This window comes from Bufo gargarizans, chromosome 1 (genome assembly GCF_014858855.1).
Source record: "Bufo gargarizans isolate SCDJY-AF-19 chromosome 1, ASM1485885v1, whole genome shotgun sequence".
NCBI classification, from domain to species: Eukaryota; Metazoa; Chordata; class Amphibia; order Anura; family Bufonidae; genus Bufo; species Bufo gargarizans.
The window spans coordinates 689,639,075-689,659,872 of NC_058080.1; positions in this window are offsets into that span (position 1 = coordinate 689,639,075).

Sequence of the window (20,798 nt, forward strand, 5' to 3'; positions counted from 1 at the left end):
CTTTTCTCAGACTCAGAGATATAAGCACGCATAGCGATCCTCTCAGGTTGGGAAAGATTGTATAAACGAGATTTAGGCAGCTTGGCGTCTGGGATGAGATTAATAGGGCAATCGTACTCCCTGTGCGGGGGCAAATCCTGAACTCCACTCTCAGAGAAGACATCCGAAAATTCCGAGAGAAAAGATGGTACAGTCTTAGTAGCAACCTCAGAAACAGATGTCATGAGGCAATTCTCTCTGCAAAAGTCACTCCAACCATTTATTTGCCTCGCTTGCCAATCAATGGTGGGGTTATGCTTAGTGAGCCAGGGCAGCCCCAACACCAGAGGGGTGGGTAAACCGCTAAGGCGAAACATGACACATCCTCACCATGAGCATCACTCACAATTAAACGGATATTGTGAACTATGCCCTTTAATGATTTTTGAGAAAGTGGAGCGGAATCGATAGCAAAAACAGGAATATCCTTTCCCAAAGTGCGCACCTGGAAACCATGAGTTATCGCAAATTGATTATCAATGAGATTAACCACTGCTCCACTATCCACAAAAATCTCACAAAAAATGTTCTTGCTCTCTAGCGCCACCAGGACAAAACGGGAACTACAAGCAAATGGAAAACCTTCAATTTCCGCCTCAACCCTGCCAATAGTAACAGACGGAACATTTTTAAAAGATTTTTTCCTGTTTGTTTCTTTATTACTCCCAGAAAACTGCCTGAATCTCCTAGAGGGACAAATATTTGCCAAATGATTTATACCTCCACAACAAAAACAAACCCTCCCATGCGAGCTGAATCTTCTATTGTCAGAAGCAATCAACCCTAGCTGCAAGGGCTCATGCTCAGAAGGGGCTGACGGCGACTGAGACCCCTGCGCACAGAGCGGGGCCGCTGCACTGTCCTGGGACTGCGTATGACAGGAAGGAGCCATCTCTCCTCTCTCTCTAAGACGCCTGTCAATACGAACGGCCTGAGACATAGCAGAGTCCAAAGAAATAGGCCTCTCATGAAAGGCAAATGCATCTTTCAATCCCTCTGAAAGACCATGGCAAAATTGACTTCGGAGGGCAGTATCATTCCAACCAGTATCAACTGCCCATCTCCGAAATTCTGAGCAGTATATTTCTGTGGATTGTTTACCCTGGCATAATAGACGTAGTTTAGACTCAGCCAGAGCAATACGATCCGGATCATCATATATCTGACCCAGGGCTAAAAAGAATTCATCCACTGAACGGAGAGGCCGTGCCCCCTCCGGCAGCGAAAAGGCCCAGGACTGAGCGTTACCTCTGAGCAGCGATATAATGATCCCCACCCTCCGTTCCTCATCACCAGAAGAATGGGGAAGAAGGCGAAAATGGAGTTTGCAAGCCTCTCTAAAACGCACAAAATTCTCACTACCCCCGGAAAACGTATCCGGGAGCGAGATCTTAGGCTCAGAACAAACTCCATGAACACCAGCTGAACCGGTCACTTGAAGCTGAGAAAAAGTCCTGCGGAGATCAGCTACCTCCAATGAAAGACCCTGAAGGCGTTCAGCCAAAAGTGAAACCGGATCCATGCTTGAGACGGTTATGGCGGCTTATAATGTCACGGACGGTGTACAGGAAACAAGGCAAAGCAACATGTATAAACGACTCGCTGGATCCAAAAACTAAGGAACCAAGGGAGACCCCTGCAGAAGACCTGGCACTTTCCCTGGCTGCTCAGCCTATGCAAAGATCCGAATGGTGGAGGTTTGCATATCCACGAACCTTGACTATTAAAGCCCTGAGCACCCTACAATAGTGAGGGGACACGACCACCGGCTCCCTACACAAGATACGGAGGGAGTCAGGGTCACCTGGGATCCAGCAAACAGATAATAACAGATAAAGGTACAACACTTAGCTTTGAAGCAAACAGGAGGACAGAGTCAGCGTGCACACACACTCCAGGAAGTAGTATAAGCCGCCCAGAAAAGCCTTCTGGGGAAGAATTTAAAGGGAAGCAATTAGTCCAACACATGACAGCTGAGAGAGGCTGACGAGAGGAGGAGCTGAATACCACAACACAGAAACTCAAGGAGGAGGTTCTGAAAAGGCCTCTGTCAGAGCTTCTCAGCTGTCTGGTTGTGACACTATGGCTACCGCCACTCATTGTATGCCAGGAAGCTGTGTGCCACTGGTACCTCCGAGACTGTAGACAATAGCCACCTGTCTCAGGTGGAAGTGGGGGACACTCTGGCGGTGGCACTGCTGGATTCAGGGAGCCTGGTGTCCCTGGTAAGAGCTGCACTGGTGCGCCCTGTCGAGTATACTGGCCGAAGGGTCGGCGTTGTGCGCATTCATGGGGACTTAAAGAACTATCCCACCTCCATGGTCTCTATAGCAATGGTGGCCGGCAGGTGGACCGTTGCCACAAAATTACCATATGAACTTATAATACTATGGCCGGACACAAAAGTTACCGATACCCGTGAGACAGATGTGACCCTAGCAGAGTGGCCCGGCTCAGGGGGGAGACCAGAACCCTGGGAACCTGAGTCCAAAGGGCCAGCGGTAGGGGTGACAGCCACTTCTGTGGAAGAGGGGGAAACAACCCCGCTAAGTGTGATGGTAGGAGACCTGGAGGACTTGCCACCAGGTCTCGAGCTAGTGGATCTCAATGTCTCCGGGGATAATTTTTGTTATGCACAACATCGGGACCCAAGATGCTAGAGTTAGCCCACCAGCATGTTCTCGGGGGAAATCTGGAAATGCAAAAAACGCAGTACCGTATTCTACTGTGGTTTCACTGGCCCAGTGTGTTCAGAGAGGTAGAAGAATATTGTAAGGCTTGCCCAACCTGCCAGATAACGAGCCCCTAGCCACATTTCCGTAGTCCCCTGGTACCCCTCCTGATTATCGAGGTCCCGGTCGAGCGAAACGCTATGGATCTCAGAGGACACCAACACACCATGGTTGTCCTCGATTACGCCACTCTGTACCCGGAGGCGGTGCCACTGCGGCATACATCAGCTAAATTCATAGCTAAGGAGTTAATGGAGATGTTTTCTCGGGTGGGTCTGCCTAAGGAGGTTCGGACTAACCAAGGGACCCTGTTTATGTCCAAGGTCATGAGGGAACTCTGTAAGTTGCTCCACATAAAACAGCTAGGGATGTCCATGTATCATCCGTTAACGGATGGCCTGGTAGAGAGGTTTAATCAAACATGAAAAAATATGCTAAAAAGAGTGGTCTCTAAGGATGGGAGGGACTGGGACCTTCTTCTGCCCTATCTCATGTTCGCAGTGCTAGAGGTGCCCCAGGCCTCTACTGGGTTCTCGCCCTTAAAACTTCTATACGGCAGACACCCTTACGGTCTGTTGGATGTGGCCAAAGAGGCGTGGGAACAACAACCCACACCGCACAGAAGTGTTGTTGAGTATGTCACCCAGATGCAAGGACAGATGGATACAGTTTTACCTCTGGTTAGGGAGCATATGGAGGCAGCACAGCGAACCCAGAGTAGGATCTATAATCGGCAGGCACTGGTCCGGACCTTTAACCCAGGTGATCGGGTATTGGTTCTGGTACCAACTGTAGACAATAAATTCCTAGCTAGGTGGCAGGGGCCCTACGAGGTGCTTGAAAAAATTGGAGAGGTAGATTACAAGGTACACCAGCCAGGGAGGCGAAAGCCAGAGCAGGTGTACCATGTGAATCTGCTCAAACCCTGGAAAGATAGGGAAACCTGTATGGAAGACAGCCCACGACCAGGGTTCCTAGGGGAAGCGGTTTCGGCACCTCTGTCTAAAGCAAGGGAAGCGGCTGCCACTGTGAAAATTGCTGACAGCCTCTCCTCTAAACAGGCTCAGGAAGTACAGCTAGGTGTCATCGAGGAGTCAAAAGGTGAATGGGCCAGTCCGATAGTCTTAATACCCAAGCCGGACGGGACATTGCGGTTCTGTAACGACTTCCGCAAACTGAATGAGGTGTCCAAGTTTGACGCATATCCCATGCCCTGAGTGGATGAGCTTATTATGAAGTTGGGCCAAGCCCAGTATTTTTCTGTGTTGGACCTCACCAAAGGGTACTGGCAGATACTGTTGTTTTCCTGAGCTGAAAGCTTACCCCAACCGAGACTAGGTACAGTATAGTGGAGAGAGAGTGCCTGGCCATCAAATGGGCACTCGAGTCTCTCTGCTATTACTTGTTGGGGAGAAAGTTCTGTCTGGTGACTGACTACTCCCCTCTCAAGTGGATGAGCCAGGCCAAAGAGAGGAATACTCGGGTCACCAGGTGGTTCTTGTCGTAAAACTTTACATTTTTCGTGGAACATAGGGCAGGCAAGTTACAGTGAAACGCAGATACCCTGTCCTGGGTACCCTCAGGGATGAACAAAGGGGGGGAGGTATGTAGGAAGGCACAAGGAGCAGTCATTGATGTAAGGTATGTGTCACCGAGATTCCTGGCCTCAATGAGGTATGAGCCGATAGTTTTAAGTGTCAGCGGCAGCTAGTGCTGATACTGTTTGTTGTTAGTATGGCTGTAAAGCCGATCCGGAACGTCTCTTACTGGGAGTAGCCAAAGTACTGGCTGTGTGGCTTCTCCCCACGCTCCAGGCCAGGTCTTTGTTGGCCTATACAAAACCCAGCCAGCAGTCTCAGCTGGTTGTGGTTTATCCTCCATCTGAAAGAGAAGCTGGGGAGACTCTGTTTTGGGACCTGTGAATTTGTGCCATGCTAAAGGGCTGAGAGTAGGGTTGAGCGAACGGGTTTGTACCGAACTTTAGGATTTTTGGACCCAAACATTTCAGTAAAAGTTCGGGTTCGGTGTTCGTCGATTTCTTGGCGCTTTTTGAAAGGCTGCAGAGCAGCCAATCAACAAGCGTTTAAAGGGAACCTGTCACCAGGATTTTGGGTATAGAGTAGAGGACATGGGTTGCTAGATGGCCGCTAGCACATCCGCAATACCCAGTCCCCATAGCTCTGTGTGCTTTTATTGTGTAAAAAAAACGATTTGATACATATGCAAATTAACCGGAGATGAGTCCTGTATGTGAGATCAGGGACAGGACTCATCTCAGGTTAATTTGCATATGTATCAAATCGTTTTTTTTTACACAATAAAAGCACACAGAGCTATGGGGACTGGATATTGCGGACGTCCTAGCGGCCATCTAGCAACCCATGTCCTCAGCTCTATACACAAAATCCCGGTGACAGGTTCCCTTTAACTGTCTGACCTTAGAAGCCATCACAGCCATGCCTACTAATGGCATGGCTGTGATTGGCCAGTGCAGCATGTGACCCAGCCTCTATATAAGCTTGAGTCACATAGCAGAGTGACGTGCAGCGCTGTTACTAGTGTAGGGAGAGGATGGTGCTGGTGATTTCAGGAAGATGATAGGAGAGAATCTGTGATCAGAACTTGAATCTAACTCAGCGATCTACATACATTTAGTTGTGTGGGCGCAGTGCACAATCTTTTTACCCTGCCCTGAGCCCAGTGACAGAAAAAAATTACTTTTATCCGTCTGTTAGTTAGGTGGGCGGCGGCGGCCATTTTATGCAAGCTCAGTGCACCAGCACTGCATCTGAGTTTTTGTGACATTCAAATCCAAGCTTGAAATACTGCACTAATAATCTGGTGTTAAAAAATCACCCTTTTTTGGCAATATACAACATCTGGTGCATTTGCAGGATTAGTCAGTGTGCAATTTAAGCTAGAAATACAGACATTTTCTGGGTTTTTAAAAACACCTTTTTTGGCAAAATACACAATTTTACAGCCCTTGCAGCAGCATCACGTGTGAAATTCAAGGGTTATATACTGCTGTCATATTCAGTTATTAAACAAACAAACTTTTTTGGGCAAAAAAGTTTATTTGGCAGCCTTTGCTGCATATGTCATTGTGAGATACACCTTTTACATACTGTGGTTCTATTCAGTTATTTGAAATGCAGCCATTTTGGGCACAAATCTTTAATTGCGGCCTAGTCTGGATCAGGGCATGTGAGATACACCCTTTACATACTGTGGTTCTATTCAGTTATTAAACAAACATCCATTTTGGGCAAAAAACTTTAATTGCGGACTAGTCTGCATCTGTACGTGTGAGATCCAACCTTTATATAATGTCGTTCTAGTCTGCTATTTAATTTAACACCCATTTAGGGCAAGATCCTAAATTTGAGAAATATGAGGAGAGCGTTTAATAAGGGACGTGGCCCCGGTCGCGGTGCTACTGGTGAAGCTCCTGTTGCAGGGAGAGGACGTGGTCGATCTGTGCCAGCTACACGCACAAGTGAAAATCCTTCCTCAGGTGAACTAGGCGACAGAACCTACTGCGGTATTTGGTCGGGCCTAATGCGCTGTACGAATGGTGAGGCCTGAACAAATACAGGCGATAGGAGATTGGGTTGCTGACAGTGCCTCCAGTTCCTTCACATTGTCTCCCACCCAGTCTCCTGCTGAAAGATCAGAGTTGGCACCTGCAGCCGATGTCCATCAGTCTTTCATCTTACCCCCTTGCAAATCAGCCAAGCAGTCTGAGCCCCAAGTCATGCAGCAGTCTCTTCTGCTTTTTGATGACTCTGTTAGCAGGGTTTCCCAGGGCCATCCACATATCCTTGCCCCAGAAGTGGAAGAGATTGAGTGCACCGATGCCTAACCACTTATGTTTCAAGATGAGTACATGGGAGGACCATCGCAGCACGTCTCGGATGATGAAAGTGTGCAGACCGACAAGGAGGGCAGGGGTGAAGACTGGGTGGAAGATGATGTGGAGGATGATGAGGTCCTCAACCCCACATGGAATCAAGGTCATGCGAGTGACCTATGTAATTCAGAGGAAGAGGCGGTGGTCGCACAGAGCCAAAAGCACAGCAGAAGAGTGAGCAGGGTGCAAAAGCGGAGCGGCCGTCCCCTAGACAGTACGCCTGCTACTGCCCAACGCAGCAAGGGACCGAGCACACCAAAGCCAGCTCCAAGGAGTTCCCTGGCGTGGCAGTTCTTCAGACAATGTGCTAATGACAAGACACGAGTGGTTTGCACGCTGTGCAATCAGAGCCTGAAGCGAGGCATAAACGTTCTCAACCTGAGCACAACCTGCATGACCAGGCATTTAAGTGCAAAGCACGAGCTGCAGTGGAGTAGACACCTCAAAAACCAAGAAAGGTCTCTGGCTCCTCCTGCTTCCTTTTCTGCTGCAGTCTCGGCCTCTTCATCCACCTCTGGAGTGACAGTGCCACCTGCCACCCCGCAAACAGGATCTGCCAGCAACACCACCAACTGGGTCACTAAGCATCCCCACAATGTCCCACGGAAGCATTCAACTCTCCATCATCTCCCAAACACTGGAGAGTAAGAGGAAGTAACCCCCTACCCACCCGCGATCCTTAGCCCTGCATGCCAGCATTTTTAAATTACTGGCCTTTGAAATGCTGTCATTCCATCTGGTGGAGATGGATAGTTTTAAAGGCCTTATGGCGGTGGCTGTCCCACAGTACGTCGTGCCCAGCCGCCACTACTTTTCCATGCGAGCCATCCCTTCCCTGCACAACCAAGTGAGGGACAAAATCAGGTGCGCACTGCGCAATGCCATCTGTGGTAAGGTGCACCTCACTACGGATACGTGGACCCGTAAGCACGGTCAGGGACTTTATATCTCCATAACAGCACAATGGGTAAATGCAGTGGTGGCTGGGCCTGAGGCGGATAGCAGTCCTTCCACCACTGAGGATTGCAGGGCGCTTCAGTTTGCCTTCTGTTGCTTCTTCCTCATACCACGCTTCCTCATCCTCTACCGGCTCCTCATCCGGTCAGCATAACACCTTCACCACCAACTTCAGCACAGCCAGGGGTAAACGACAGCAGGCAGTTTTAAAACTTATCTGTTTAGGGGACAAACCCCACACCGCGCAGGAGCTGTGGAAGGGCCTTGAACAACAGACCGATGAGTGGTTTGGGCCAGTGAGCCTTAAGCCCGGCCTGGTAGTGTGCGATAATGGGCAAAATCTCGTAGCAGCTCTGGGACTAGCCGGTTTGACGCACATCCCTTGCCTGGCGCATGTGCTAAATTTGGTGGTGCAGAGATTCCTTAAAAATTACCCCGATATGTCAGAGCTGCTGCATGATGTGTGGGTTGTCTGTGCGCACTTTCGGAGTTCTCGCCCTGCTGCTGCTCACCTGTCAGCGCTGCAGTGTAACTTCGGCCTTCCCACTCACCGCTATATATGCGACGTGCCCACAAGGTGGAACTCCACCTTGCACATGCTGACCAGATTGTGTGAGCAGCAGCAGGCGATAGTGGAGTTTCAGTTGCAGCACGCATGGGTGAGTCGCTCTGCGGAACAGCACCACTTCACCACCAATGACTGGACTTCCATGCGAGACCTGTGTTCCATGTTGCGCTGTTTCGAGTACTCCACCAACATGGCCAGTGCCGATAACGCTATTCTCAGCGTTACTATCCCACTTCTATGCCTCCTTGAAAAAACGCTGCTGGCGATGATGGAAGAGGATGTGGCACAGGAGGAGGAAGAGGGATCATTTCCTAGGGTTTCCGGCCAGTCATTCACAAGTGGCTCCGAGGGTGGGTTCCTGCAACCACAAACGCCAGGTGCACAATTGTCCAGCCAGGGCACAGTTCTGGAGGATTTTGAGATGGAGTAGGAGGAACCATGTTCACAGCAGGGTGGCACCCAGACCAGCTCATGGCCATCATTGGTGCGTGGCTGGGGGGGATACAGAGGACATAGACTATACACCTCCCACAGAGGACAGCTTTTCATTGCCTCTGGGCAGCCTGGCACACATGAGCAATTACATGCTGCAGTGTCTCCGCAACGACCACCGAGTTGCCCACATTCTAACTTGTGCTGATTACTGGGTGGCCACGCTGCTGGATACCCGTTACAAGGACAACGTACCATCCTTAATTCCCTCACTGGAGCGTGATCGGAAGATGCGCGGTAGACGCGCTGCTGGTGGCATTCTTACCAGACAGCCGGGGCACAGTGGAAGCATAAGGCGAAGGCAGAGGACGAGGAAGAGGTCGCCAATGCAGCTGGGGCACCGCCAGCACCTCAGAAGGCAGGGTTAGCATGGCCGAAATGTGGAAAAGCTTTGTCAGCATGCCACAACAACCAGCACCACCATCTGATATGGAACGTCTTAGCAGGAGGCAGCATTTCACCAACATGTTGGAGCAGTATGCGTGCACACGCCTACACGTACTGAATAAAAGGGTCTGCCCCCTTCAACTTCTGGGACTCCAAATTGGGCAAATGGCCTAAGCTTGCCCTTTTATGCCTTGGAGGTGCTGGCCTGCCCTGCAGCCAGTGTATTATTTGAACGTGTGTTTAGCACAGCAGGGGGTGTCATCACAGACAAGCGCAGCGCCTGTCCACAGCTAATGTGAACAAGCTCACGTTCATTAAAATCAACCAGGCATGGATCCCTCAGGACTTGTCCGTACCTTGAGCAGAATAGACATGTATACCGGCCTTAACCAGCCATTGTTATACTACAGCGCAATTGCTCATTCTTGTATTTTGGATATTTCACACTCTTTTGGAGTGTACTCAAAAAAAAATATATTTTTAAATTTAAACCAAAAACCTGTATTGGCTACCTCGTCCTCCTACAACGCTGCTTCCACCTACACCGCTACATCCACTGCCTCCTCAAACTCCTACTTCATATAAACTTCCACCTCATAAATCAAATTTTTTTTTTATTTATACATATTTTATGTCATTTCACTACTTTGTCTTTAAATTTTCGGGTGAGAGTCACCAATTTTTGGGTGTGATGTACCACTGCTATACCTGGTAGACAGGTAAAAAAATATTAAACATTTTTGGGGGAAATTTACCAATTTTTGGGTGTGATGTACCACTGTTATACCTAGTAGACAGGTTAAAAAAAAATGGAAATTTTTTCTGTTACATTTTCGGGTGCAATTCACCAATTTTTGGGTGCAATATTCCCCTCCTCTACCTAGTTGACAGCTTAATAATTTTTTTTTTGTTACATTTTTGGGTGACAAACAATTTTTTTCATGTCAGACTCGTGCTCTACCAAGTAGACAGGTTAATACATTTCTGTAATTTTTCTGTTACATTATTGGGTTGACATTTTACAATTTTGGACGTGAATAAACCCCTGCTCTGACAGGGAATAACATTTCAGAAATTCTTCTTTAATTGATTCGCGCCACCTCCTTTCATTCAATGCTTAAACTTTAACAAGTTGTCCCACATTTGCGCTTTAATAATTTGTCCCACATTTGCGCCTCAATAACTTTTCCCATATTTCCGCTCGATACCCAAAAAATGTAATACATTTATCTCCCTTGGATGTGGTCTCTCTTTCTTACGCTCCCTCTCCGGCGTGGAACCCTGATTTGCCGATAATCGTGATCAACATGGTAGGCTCAGAAAAGAATATCGAAAGTTGATAGAGAAGATATCCAAATGGATGGTGGACGTCACAGGGACGTGCAAGCAGGCAGAAGTTATCTAGAGTCAACAAAGCAGCAGCAGGGCCTCTCCTGGCTAACGTTTCCAAATCCAAAATACCCAGTGACATTCCCTATAATTTTTTATTAATCATTCCAATAACAGGGCATCTTAAGAGTCCTGTATTGTTATTTATCGTCACTACATCCCCAAGTCGGGAGTGGGTAATTGCCGCTCGCCCCCTAATTTCCTCAAAATTCTTCCGTTTTAATAGCTTCTCCCACATTTCTGCTCGATCAAAATTAAATTTCATTCATTGATCTCCCTTGGATGTGGTCTCTCTTTCTCACGCTCCCTCTCCGGGGTGGAACCCTGATTCGCCGATAACCGTGATCAACATGGTAGGCGCAGAAAAAAAGGTCGAAAGTTGATAGAGCAGATATTCAATTGGATTGTGAACATTACGGGGACGTGCGACATGGTGGGACAGTATGTGAGCATACGCCTACATGAACAGACTGACAGGGGCTGACCCTGCAACTTCTGGGTCTCCAAATTGGGCACATGGCCTGAGCTTGCCCTTTACGCCTTGGAGGTGCCGGCCTGCCTTGCAGCCAGTGTATTGTCTGAACGTGTGTTTAGCACGACTGGAGGGGGTTATCACAGGTTATATTTCCCAATGTTTTGGGATGTACCCTAATTAAAAAAAAAAATAAAAAAATTTAAAACCAAAAAACTGTGTAGGCTACCTCCTCCTCCTCCACCGCCGCTTCCACCTACACTGCCACCTCCTACTCCATATGGACCTCGTCCTCCTAGATCACGATATTATTATTTTTTTTTAATGTATTTTATGTTATTTAAAGTCATTTCCCTATCCACTTTGATTGCAGAGCACTTGCCATGCTCTTAACCACATTTTGCTGCCATTTAGCGGCCCTCTAGCCCTTTCCATTACATTTTTACAGCCATTTTAGTGCTAAAAAGTTTGGGTCCCCATTGACTTCAATGGGGTTCGGGGTCAAGTTCGGGTCCCGAACTCTAACTTTTTTGTGAAGTTGGGCTGAACCCGTCGAACCCGAATATCCAGGTGTCCGCTCAACTCTAGCTGAGAGCCGCCTGGTGGGAAACGCGCCCCTAAAGCCTGCTGTGGACTGCAGTTGGAAAACTGCTAACCAGGTGAAGACGTTGTTCTATAGCAGGGATGTCAAACTCGTGGCCCTCCAGCTGTTGCAAAACTACAACTCCCATCATGCCTGGGCATACTACAGCTATCAGGGAATGATGGGAGTTGTAGTTTTGCAACATCTGGAGGGCCATGAGTTTGACATCCATGTTCTACAGACATTGCATAGTGTGAACAAACACCAAGACTGTGAACGGTCATTTTGTTTCTCATTATATGTGAATAAACACCGAGCTGTTTAAGTTAAAGACTTTTTGTAATTGCCTCTATACTGTGTCCGCTAGTCTGTGTACCAGAGCAAAACCCCACAAATATATATATTATGCTTTTTGGGAGACAAGAAAACACCTGTACTGTCATACCATACCATTTTGGGGCACATATCGCTTTTTGATTGCTTGGTATTACACTTTTTCTGATGTAAGGTGATAAAAAAAAAAAAGGCTTTTTTGGCACATTTTTTATTTTATTTGTTTTTACGGCATTCACCAGACAGGTTGCATCACATGATATTTTTATAGAGCAGGTTATTACGGACGCAGCGATACCTAATATGTGTATTTTTTTTAACTTTATTTTACACAATAAAAGCATTTTCTGAAAGCCATAATATTTAAATTCTTTAGGCGATTGTCTTAGGTGGGGTCTCATTTTTTGACGGATGAGATGACGGTTTGATTGGTACTAATTTTGGATACATATGACTCTTTTGATTACTTTTTATACAATTTTTTGGGAAGGGTGGTGGCAGGTAAAATTGCAATTCCATAATATTATTATTTTTTTTTATGGCGTTCAACGTGCGGTAAAAGTAACATGATCCTTTTATAGATCAGGTCATTACAGACGTGGTGATACCAAACATGTTTAGTGTTTTGTTTTTAACCAATTATATGTGCGGATATAGTAATACCCAATTTATAGCTTCTCCCACCCAGCTAGTTACAAAGATACTCCCCTATTATTAACATGCCCATGGACACAACAGCACAGGAAATAGGAAAGAGATGCATGGATATGGTCATGTGACCACAGCTCAGAACAGAAGATAGGAGCAATAAAAGTAAGGCATACTGCACACGACCGTAGGTGTCCCGGATCCGCAATATACAGGCACAATTCCATGTACATTCCGCATCACGGATGCGGACCCATTGACTTGAATGGGTCTGAAAATTTGCAGATGTGGAACGGTGCGGAACAGAATCACGGAACACTACAGAAGCACTACGATTGAATGAGTCTGGATCCGTCCCCTTGGCTGCACGTAGGTTGCCCATGCAATGCACGGAATGGAACGAATACGTTCATGTGCAGGAGGCCTAAAAGAAATGCATTACAAAATTACAGCTACCTTCATAAGTGATTATTTTAAAGGATGTTGATGCTAACTGGAAGACCCCTTTGAGGTCTTTTTTTTTATTTTTTTAAAGATTATGTATTTAAATTCCATAACGAAGTGATATTTTCAGATATCTGCTCTGGCATGAAAAACTATTTTCCTGGCAGAAACCTTTCCCCTATGCTGCCAGCATTATTTCTGAGTTTGATTATAATTTTATGGATGGGTGAAAACAATATTTTTGAAGTTGATCATAATAATGAGGGATGATTTTATTTATTACCCTTAGGCCTCATGCACACGACCGTTCCGTTTTTTGCGGTCCGCAAACCGCGGATCCGCAAAAAAACGGAAGCCGCCCATGTGCCTTCTGCAGATGGCGGAACAGAACGAGCAGCCCATTGTAGAAATGCCTATTCTTGTCCGCAAAAAGGACAAGAATAGGACATGTTGTTATATTTTTTTTTGCAGGGCTATGGAACATAGCAACGGATGCGGACAGCACACTGAGTGCTGTCCGCATCTTTTGCAGCCCCATTAAAGTGTTTTTGCGGCTCGGATGTGGACCGAAACAACGGTCGTGTGCATGAGGCCTTAGGGAAGAAAAAGAAGAACAAAGCCAAAAGAGCACCACCAAACATAAATTGTAATTTGTGTTAGGTGCTTACGGTAGTACAGAGAAGAGCCCTGGAATGCAGGGAAAGAAATGCAGTCGGTTGTGGTGTGCCGAAACCGAGGATGAGGTAGGCCTAAGAAAGAAGAGGGCCCACCCAAGGAAAAGACATAACAGAAATGAGTTGTAAATGAGTGGAGTGGTGGGAGGGACAAAGCTCAGACCTCAGACGGTGCAGGAGCCACAGTAAGGGGGGTGCCCTAAATAGGCTGGAGGCGGACCTCAGCCCCTCCCACAAATCCAGGCAAATGCCTTAATACTTGTGTTAGGTGCTTACGGTAGTACAGAGAAGAGCCCTGGAATGCAGGGAAAGAAATGCAGTCGGTTGTGGTGTGCCGAGGATGAGGTAGGCCTAAGAAAGAAGAGGGCAAAAATGGAAATAAACCAGTTTATTTGTAACCAATGAAACATGTAAACAGCTCAACCCGACAAGCTTTGGAAAGCCACTCTTAACTCATGCGCTGGATTGGGAATGTACCGTGCGTATGCGGACGACTTCCAGCGTCCCAATTTCTTGATAACATGGGCAGGGATGTTGGCACTGGAGGCCGTGGATGCAGCTCCGATGCGAAAGGAGTGCCCTGAGTAGTTGGCAGCGTTAAGGCCCAGTTGGGTGAGAAATGACCTGACATGGATCATGAAGGTGGTCGTGGTGAGCACCGATCCATGAAGTTGGAGTAGCGGTTGAGAGGGTAGGAACCTGTGAAGCTGACTGTAGGTGTCCAGTACCCTCACCGGACACCATTTGTTGTGCGTGGGGTAATATGAGATGTTGACGGGTGAATGCTGACTACTCTTGGAGTGAGGTAAAGTCAGGATGTAGTGATCCAGGTGTTTGGTTAAGTGGGAGACAAGGAGACAAGGTGAGGTTTGGGACGTGGAGGTGGTAGTGAATTCCCCGGGCCTCAGGAACCCGTAGAAGGCTAAGTAAATTGCAGTTTTGATGACAGCGTTGGTATTTGAATCAAAAGGTGTGGCGTCCAGCAGGTCGGATAAAGCCTTGAAAACATGACTGTTGATGGGCAGCCTTTGGGCTGGACGTGCGGGTTCCGTCTTCTGAATGCCTCTGAGTATTGTTTTGATTTGGTGGGTGGCCATGAAGCTGGTGTAGTTAGGGTGCAAGATTAGCATATGATGTTGAATGCCAGTAAGATATAGTTTGATGGTGTTGTATGACATTTTGAGTTTGAGGTGGCAGAAAGAAGCAAATCCCAAAACAGACGACATGATGAAAGGGTGCGTGATGTTGTGTTCTACCAGGAATCTGTTGAAAAGCGTGAACGCTCTGTTGTATGTCCTATGTGTATTGACTGATAGTGAAAAGTGGGACAAAGACTGGCTATGCTGCATGATGGCCTCTAGTCCAGAATGAGTTGCTGAAATGACGGGGTGCTGGAGGCAGTGGGTGATGCTGATGGGAGATCCTGATGAAATGCCTGGAATTTGAAGCGAGACAAATTGTCAGCAGCCGAATTGCACACCCCCGGGACATGGAAACAATGCAAGAAAAAATTATTGCAGGCGGCCAGCCAAGTGAGTCTTCGCATGAACCTCATGATTGTGAGGGATTTAGAACGACCTTTGTTTATGATCTGGCAGGTTGCTTGGTTGTCCGAGTAGCAGCGGACCGCCAGATTTGCCCATAAATGACCCCACGCCACGGCAGCCGCTACGATGGGATAGATCTCAAAAAGCGCTGAGGTAGTGGAGAATCCTTCCAGACCCTGGACCTCAGGAGGCCAGCTGCCCCACAGCCAATCGTCCCCGAATATGGCCGCAAAGCCTGTGGTAGATGCCGCATCTGACCAGATAGAGGGGGAAGAGTCCGACAGCTGAGGGAGAAACAAGCTCCTGCCATTCCAGGTGGACAGAAATCTCCTCCACATTCCCAGATCCGCCGCAGCGTGGGCATCCAGGGACAATCTGTGCGAGTCGTGTAGGAACAAGGGGAAGAGGTGCAGAAGCCGTGAAATAAACGAGCGACCCTGGGGTATGATGCGCATGGCAAAGTTCAGGGAGCCCAGCAGGGACTGTAGTTCTCTGCGGTTGCAGGTGCCGAGTTGAAGATAGCCGTCTATGTGGGTGAGAATGTCCTGGATCTTCCTGGACGGCAAACTGGCTTGCATTGAAGCTGAATCCAACTGGATACCCAGGAAGGTGATGATAGTGTCCGGCCCCTCTGTCTTCTTGGTGGAGAGGGGGACCCCCAGTTCCTTGAACAGCTTGATGGTGGCTCTGAGGCTGGAAGGAGGGGAAGTGTTTTCTTCCACCAATAGGAAGTCATCAAGGTAATGTAAAACCAGCGGGCATCTTGCTATATTCAATAGTAACCAGCATAATGCATCCGCAAACACGACGAAGATGGCCGGGCTGCTCTTGGACCCGAAGGTCAATCGGGAGAAAAAATAATAATCCCCGACCACTTGATGCCGTGCAGGTGCCACAGTGTAGGGTGAATCGGCAGTAATTTGAAGGCGTTGGCGATGTCGGTTTTGCTGAGCCACGCCCCCACCCCTGCTTGCCTGATGGCCGTGATGGCGTGATCTATGGTGGTGTACTGCAGAGAGAATTCCTCCGAGGGAATGAGGGAGTTGAGACTGGGGTTGCCTGTCCCGTGAGGCGCCGATAGGTCGATGATGAGCCTCTGTTTCTGGGAAGATTTCCCAGTGACGATGCCAATGGGGTTGGTGCGCCATGTGGCGAATGGGGGAGTCTTGAAAGGACCTAGCACAAAACCCTCTGTTACCTCTTGGGCTATGAGGGCGTCAATGGCGGTGGCGTTGTGTAGAGCGGATAAAAGATTGGGACATTCCAGGGTGCCAGTTGGCATATACAGGATGCCCGTGTGAAATCCTTCTGTCAACCCTGAGACGAGGAAATCTGAGAGATGCCTGGAGGGGTGTTGCGACATGAGCGTGGTAAAAACTGGCATGTTGATGGTTGTTAGATACGGTTTTGTGAACATTTTATTTGGACACATGGATTTGGCATGTGCCCGGAAGCATTTGGTGCATATATGTAACAATTTACATCCGTTATAATTACAGGACCCTTCATTGAAATGATTGCAAATCATGGATTTGCCCAGAAATTTGATCGGCCGACCCAGTTTGTCCCGGGCCAGTCTTTCCGGGACCCCGGAGGGACCAGCTGCCTGGGAGGGGCCCTGTCTGACCGACGTGTTCGGGCAGAAATTGGTGGTGTGGGCCGTGGAGGAGCAGTGCGCACAGGCTGGGGTCCTAAGGCCTGCGAAGTGGCGACAAAATATGACCGTGTCGATCCTTGCCCAGTTGGAGCGGACTCCGTACTGGGAGAAAGCCCCCGCCACCTTCGCCGAAAAAGACCTGTGATAGTCATAAAACGCTGACCCTCCGTATTTGTTGCCCAAGTCCACCAGTTTGTGTAAGTAGAGGTCGAATTCCTCCCTTCTGTTGGGGTGGACCGCACAGATGACCTCTCTGTAGATTCCGAAGGCCAACACAAATTCGGGAATGGTCAATTTCCTATTGAGCCGGGCATCCCTGGACTTGACCACAACTGACACCTCGTCATAGGCGTACGTCGTGTTTTCAACCACGTCCTGGGAGGCAATCAGAAGGGAGGCCAGGTTTACATCCTTACCTTCCAGGATATCCCGTTTCAAGTGCTCAGGAATCATATGCGCCGGGTTGACTTCCTGGTCCTCCACGCTAGTGGATGGTGTGATCACCGGTAAACCGGCCGGTGCTGGTGATGCTGCCGGTGGCGGACCCGCCAAGGAGAGGGTCGTGGTGACCGATTCTAGCCTCTCCAGCCTGGCGTTGACTGTTGACATAGATGTCATCAGAGAGGCCAGCATGGCATGGATGTCCCCGGTGCCGGACTGGCTGGGTCCTTCCCCCGCATCCCTAGTATTGGTTGATGCACGTAGCAGCCGGAACAGCTCCGCTTTCCTTGCCGTGGGGGGAAGGGAACATGCCGTTTCCTCAACTCCGCCGTGATGCGTGGAACCGTCCAGGACCGGATGGACGCTGGACTGGCTAGATCGTCTCCCGGAGTAGCAGTGACAGATCTAGCCGGGGTGCCAGGTAGGGAGAAGTTTTCTAACCCATCCAGCGACATACTACAATAAAAAAGTTGATTAATTTGAGGCCACGCAGGAACGTGCTGGCTAGCTAGGCCGAACGGCGAAAAAATTACATTTGCATGGTGACAGATGAGGCCCTGCTAGTTGCCAAGCGGATTTGAGAGGCTCTACCTATGATTTGGCGCGAGGGGATAATGAGGCCACTCGTGGTAGCGGCAGGAGCGTTGGCCTCTCGGTGACTCTAAGACAGGACTAGGGGAAGGGAGTGACAGGTGAGGCCCTCTCTATGCAACATGCGAGGCGGCTTACTAACGAGGTGGTGCGTTGGGCAGGTGCCTCCGTACGTTTGAGGCGGGGTGACGGCCTCGCGGGACCACTAACTGCCGGCGAAGCCAAAGAAGGGGGGGGGGGTACCTAGTGGGATGATAGTGCCCCTAAAGCCAGCACGCTGACCCTAACGGGACCATCCGAAATGTGAGGAAGATTTTGGTAAATGAGCAGGTGAACGTACCTGGTACCAAGAAAAATTCTCCGGATACACGGTAGTGTAAACAGTATAGGTTGACCGCCTAAAAAATAAGGGGGAGGGTAGACATGACATAGTGTGAGGAAATGTGTAAAGCATGTGGTACATATGCATGACCTGGAGGATCACGGCGGTTATTCATGAAATGACAGCTTGCGCCTGGTGTGAAATAGACCAGTGCGTGCCATGTGGCCATGCCCAGGTGGAAAGCGCGTGCCTGCAATTTTAATGGAACATTGGGACCGTGCCCCTGCCATTCCACCTATCCATGAGTATGATGCAACAGTTTATGATGTTTTTTTTTTTTTTTTTTTTTTTAAGAAAATCGGGTAGAACATCGATGGAGAACCCCTCTGAGACAGTCACTTGCGCTGAGTAAGTATGGGAAGTTATGCCCTTCCGGCCAGAAGAGCATTTGTGAGACCATGCATGATTTGGACAAGAGGGCATGCTCATGATCTTCCATGTTTTACCCCCAGGGTGTGATTTGTTTCCCTGCCTCTGTGGGGCTGCTGGGGAGTGTGTGACTGGAGGGGCGTGCTGGGAGGCTCCCCTGCCGTCCGACGGTGGCCCCCCCGCAACAGATGCGGCTCGCACGGCTGCCGGGACACCGCGCACGCGGCGGCGGAATCGCAGCGCATGCGCAGAATCCCGGCCGCGCATGCGTAGACCAAGCACCAGGACGCGGCCGGGCGCCATCGGCCGCGCGGCAGGAGGAGCGGTGACCAGGCAGGAGGTGGCGGGGAGAGGATGTCAGGGCCGCGGTGAGCCCCGTGGAGGTGAAATGAATGGGGGGGGTGCAGGTGCCCCGCCGCCGGCCCCCGTGACTGCGCACGTAAAATGACCGGGGGGGGGCCATGAACGTGAGTGGGTGTAATGAACGTGAGTCATGGAACATGCTTGAAGATTGTGACCGTGAGGAGCGACACCGGGAGCACGTGAACACCCAGTATTGGTGAACCCATGCGACCGGAGTCCGTCCCCCCCATGGCCGCCGGGATACTGCGCATGAGACGACGAAATCGCCGCGCATGCGCAGAACCCCGGCCGCGCATGCGCAGACCAGGCCCCAGGATGCGGCCGGGCGCCATTGGCCGCGCGGCAGGAGGAGCGGCAACAGGCAGGAGGCGGCGGGGAGGGGATGTCCGCGCCGCCGCAGCTCAGTGAAGTTGAAATGAATGGGGGGGAAGGGGGGGGCCTGAATGATGGATGTTTGAGGGGTGAACCAATGTGGAATGGGGCTGGGACAAACAGGGAGCTGACTGGAGTCTTGTGGGGAGACGTCAGAATGGCCTGAGAAATGAGCTGGCGGTGACTGCTGCGAGAAGCCGTGACATGGGTGCAGCGTGTGTGAACCAACAGAAAAAGGGGGATTGTACCAGGAACCATTGCCGCATGCCGCCAGAGTGTATGACCGGAATGGTGGTGCAGATTGTGAATGAGTACGTTTGCACAAGTGTGACAGAAATGAATGCTGGTGACTTGTATTAAAACCGTGACATTGGTGCGCCATGATGAAATGAGATGAACCGGTACTGGGGCAACCGTGAGGCCCTGCTGACCCGTACGAAATAACTCAGTTTGACGGGCAAACGCGACCCACAGTGAAACCGAGTGAAGCTGGGAAAAGAACAGCAATGCTCCAAAACCAGAACCAGACGGCGACGACAAAAGCTCTTAGAAAATCAGCGGCTCGCAGGTAAATTCCTCAGAACTCCAACAAGCGACTTCCTCTCACAAAGCTCAGACCTCAGACGGTGCAGGAGCCAGGTAAGGGGGGTGCCCTAAATAGGCTGGAGGCGGACCTCAGCCCCTCCCACAAATCCAGGCAAATGCCTTAATACATATCGGAAAAGGTAATTTTGAATGTTTTTAATAGTAGTACACCGTATATTTCCAAATGTGCTTTTGCACAAATCAGCAATTATATTATCTTTATTTCATGCAATGAAATTAGGCTTTAGGAGTTCAGGAAATTAGGCTTTAGCTTGTGGTCATCAAAGTTGGCATGTTGAAATAATTGAATCAGTGAATTGCGAACATTGTGGTTTATAAAGAAGAAAGTCTGATACCACAACCTGTTAAACATAGAAGACTGATATAACAGATCTCCTTCCAGCCAGCTGTATGACTTTTTTGGGTGGCTGGTTGGTGGCTAGTTTGTCACAACTTCCTTTGCTGTTTTGAAATGGTACTAGTAACTAAAAAGGCTCGTCTGAAATGTAGTGCCATCATTAGGACAGGCAGTGTGGGCCCAACACAGAAGGCATCTTAAGAACCATACAGTAAGAGTCATGTAGGTGAGGAAAGGTGACAATAAGCTTCCTTAAGGCTGCTCACAAAGACAGCTACAAAAGGTGCCATGTATACCCATCATCCATATTGTCCCGGGTTCAGCAATAATTTTAGAAGGCTTGGTTTTGCCAGGCTCATAGACTTCATTAGTGTTCTTCAAGCTCTCTGCCCAATAAAAAAGTAACCATAGGATTAAGACTGGAACAGTGCGATTTGCATATTTTTGGTAAACCATGGAAAAACTTTACTTGAGGTGTACGCAATTGGAAAGCAAAAGTTTG